Here is a 4,162-nt window from a genome sequence, read left to right as displayed (position 1 = left end):
GCTCAAAATTTCAGCAACTTCTATCCCTTGGAAGTAAGTGATTTTGATGGTCATTTTTGTTGATTTTTGTGTTTTTAGAACCCTTATAGCTTAATCTAGCTAATGAGGGGACTATGTTGCAAAATGGTTGATAGTCTAGAGTTTTACCATGAGAGGATTTGTGATGTTTGCTGAGTATTTATCGAAAATAAATCTTGGTTGTTAAATAAACAACTTTTGTGAAATGAGTTTTCATTAAAACACCTAAAATGACCATTTTGTGAAGTTTATAAAATAGGTTGTAAATGTGTGAAATAATTGAAAATTTTGAGTTGCTATAAGAGTAATAAAGGTTTGGCTAGGCTTGTTAAAGGAGGAAATTTGATTAAAATCGTTTGACGAGCCTAGGGGCAAAATCATAACTTTATGAAAGTCTAAGGGCAAAATGGTTATTTTACCAAAGTAGGTATTTTGGAATGTCTTGTTTAATGTGATGATTAAATAAATAAATTTTGTCATTATAGATCAAGAAATACGGAATCCGGACTTAGACCAGAGAAAACCAAGCTAGTGGACTAAATCAAACTAGTCGCCCATATTTTGCATACCGAGGTAAGTTCGTGTGTAAATAACGTACTTTATATTATGTAACTAATAATCGATGTTGAATGAGTTGTTTAATTAATGTTACAAATATGTCCAAAGAGACTTGATGTGGTAAATTCCTGTTTGAACCCTAGGAATATTAGGATACCGAGGTCATGACGCTGGGGTATATGTGAGCCAGTGTAAGACCATGTTTGGAACGTAACATCGGGACTGTTACAACAGCTAGTGTAAGACCATGTCTGAGACATGGCATCGGCCTCAATATGTGAGCCAGTGTAAAACCATATTTGGAACATAACATTAGCATTGTTAAGAGAGCTAGTGTAAGACCATGTCTGGGACATGGCATCGGCCTCAATATGTGAGCCAGTGTAAGACCATGTTTGGTACATGGCATTGACATTATTACGAGAGCTAGTGTAAGACCATTGTCTGGGACATGGCATCAACATCTTACCTTTTTTGTATGAGGCTTCTTAGGTAACCTTTAGTATTCCAACTGGCTCAACGAGTAAATTAAAGATTTTATCTAGATAAGAAAAGTTATGATTATGTTGTAAGTGGTACAGGTTCCTATACGAAACTCATGAGAAATGAGCATCGGTTTATATTATATGAATAGTGAGGATAAAAATGAGTAACTTATGCCTATAATCATATGAAAATTTTGTGTAAGTTTATAATATATTGTGCCTGTGATAGTGCATGATTGATGTTATTACTTATTTACATGCAAACTTACTAAGCTTTGTGCTTACTCCATTTCCTTTCTATTTTCTTATAGCATCACCAAGCTAACTCGGGGATCAAAAGACGTTGGAAGCTCGATCACACTATCAATCAGAATATTTGGTATAGTTAGATTTATCATTTTGAGTATGGCATGTATAGGGACTTGGTCTTTTTGCTAAGTGTTATATTATTTTAGCCAAATATGTTGGCTTGTCATGAAGGTTGATTCATTTTGTATAAGGCCATAGATGTTGGCTAATATTTTTTATTGTTAAATGCAGTTGATGAAGATTTCCATGGATGTGGTTATTGCATGGTTTGTATTGATAAGTAGGAGATGTTGTATGTGATAGAAAATAGCTTAGAATCGATGTGTGGATGTTTGGTTGTGGCTGTTTTGGTTATGTGTTTATGCTTGGATTGGTGATCTTTGATGTTGTATAGGTTGGTGCAAGTAAGGGTGGCAAAAAAGCTTGGTAGATAGCCTTGTTTTTGTCCACCCAGGCAGACACACGGGCTGTGTCTAGGCCGTGTGTGACACACGATCTGCCCCATGGGCGTGTAGTCAGGCCGTGTGTCCCCTGCACCTAAACTTGGCAAAACAGAATCCCTAGTAGTACCCACACAAGTAGAGACATGGCCGTATGTCTCAACCGTGTGGAGGATACTATAGCACATGGGCATGTGTCCAGGCTGTGTAAAGTCTGTACTTAAATGTGAAATTAAATTCGTCACACGGCCTAGCACACGGGCATGTGCCTTGGCCATGTGCCCTAAATAGTTGATGACGTCAGAAACAGAATGTCAATGTTTTAATGCACGGGCTGAGACACAGGCGTGTCATGGTCGTGTGAGGGACACGGGCCATGGACACGAGAGTGTGCCAAGTTGTGTGAAAACCCCTATAGGTTGGAATTGAGAAATAAATCTACACAGGCCATTAACATGGCCAAGTTAAGAGAACACACGGGCATGTCGCCCTTCCACACAGGCGTGTGCCCCTGTTTGCATTGAAATTTTTCAAAGTTTTCTAAAGTGTCCAGTTTATTCCTAAATCGTTTCCAAAGCGTGTTTTAGGCCTCGTAAGTCCATATTAAGGACGTTAAGAGGAAGTTTGAAAGTTTTAAATTTTAGCGAAATTTTATGACTCGAAAATGTTTGTATGCATGTGTTTAAGTCTTGTAATGCCTGCATAGGATACGGGTAAGGGGTGTTACAGGGAGAGAGCATTTTTCTGATTTTTTTTTGAACTGGAGGTGAAAATGATATTTTTAAAATTTTTTTACTTATATAGGCCCCCAAAACGACGTTGTTTTGGGACTGGCCTCAAACACCCAAAATAGCGTCGTTTTGAGCCTTAACCCGATTTCGACTCGACCCAGAGCCTAGGATCCGTGTGTTTTTTTAACGGAATAACTAATTGCACTTTTAGCCCTTCTGCTTTTTAATGGTTTTGCAATTAAACATTTTATATCTTTAATTTTTACCCTATTAGTTTGTTCCAATTTCATTTAGTACTTATGTGAACGATGCTGTTTTGGAGGAGTAGGGAGAATTTCTCATTTTGGTCCCTCCTTGTTATTCGCGCGTTCAACTTGGTCATTTTCCTTTCTATTTAGGTCTGATTTGCCCCAAATTTTTGTTTTAAAATTCAATTTAGTCCTTTCTTTATTATTTTGCTACTTTATTATTAAATTAATTAGTTTAATATTATTATTATATTTTATTTTTGTATTTACTTATTTGTTTTATTATCATATTACTAAATTAATTAGTTTTGCAACATTATTGCTATTATTATTATTTTTTATACATATTTATTTACCTAAAATTTTTATATACATACATTTATCTTATTTTATCATTTATCTATTTATATCCTTTTATATAATTTTAAAACTTTAGTTTATTTATTTATTTTATTATTATATTATTATTAATATTATTATTCTTAAATTGTTTTACACCATATTTATTTATTTATGTAATATTAGGTCTTTATCTTCAAATTTTTAATTTGTTATTCTTATTATTTGTTATTTTATTTCTAGCTTGTTTATTTTATTTTATTTCGCTTTTTATATTGTCATTTACATTAACATACTTATTATTCTATTATGCACGCAAACACCGTAACCCATTTTACATTTCACCACAAAACTGCGTTACATTTTACGCGATGCATTAAAAATTTTGCTTTTAAACTAAGCAATGATTCGTGTTTTTAAAATTTGAAAGTTCGTTCTCTAACTTACGGGGTTTCAATTTTCTCGATAAATCCAAATAAACGAATATTTTTTTTAAAAAAATTGACTATTAAATAATCTCGGGAATCAAGAAAAAATCGTGTTCTAACTTACGGAATATGATTTACTTCTAAAATTGAGATTATCGAATATTTTTCAAAATAAGTAAATTTTTCGGCATTTATTCTCATATCGGGAATTTCAGACATTGTGTCCTAACTTATGGGACGCAATTCTCTTTTCTCGATTAACGTGAAATATGCCCCTTTCTAAAAAAAAATTCAATATTTTAACAAATGATCGCATTTTAAATCTCTTCAAGATTTTCAATTCTCGGCACTAAAAAACATGAAGTAATCAACTAGGTACCAATTTTGAGCGTTACAAGGGTGCTAATCCTTCCTCGTGCTTAACCGACTCTTGGACCTATCTTTCTAAATTTCGTGGACCAAAATCGTTGTTTAAATAAATCAAACCGTTTATTAAAAACAACCACTTTTTGAAGTGACCTAATCCAACCTCATCAAAAAGGATTAGTGGCGACCCCTATGTTCGTTTTCGTTTTCAAAATCAAAGTCGACTCCTTTTTCAAAAAA

Source organism: Gossypium arboreum, chromosome 11 (genome assembly GCF_025698485.1).
Source record: "Gossypium arboreum isolate Shixiya-1 chromosome 11, ASM2569848v2, whole genome shotgun sequence".
In the NCBI taxonomy this organism is placed as follows: Eukaryota; Viridiplantae; Streptophyta; class Magnoliopsida; order Malvales; family Malvaceae; genus Gossypium; species Gossypium arboreum.
The sequence above is the reverse complement of the archived record's forward strand: the minus strand, read 5'-3'. Positions refer to the sequence as shown.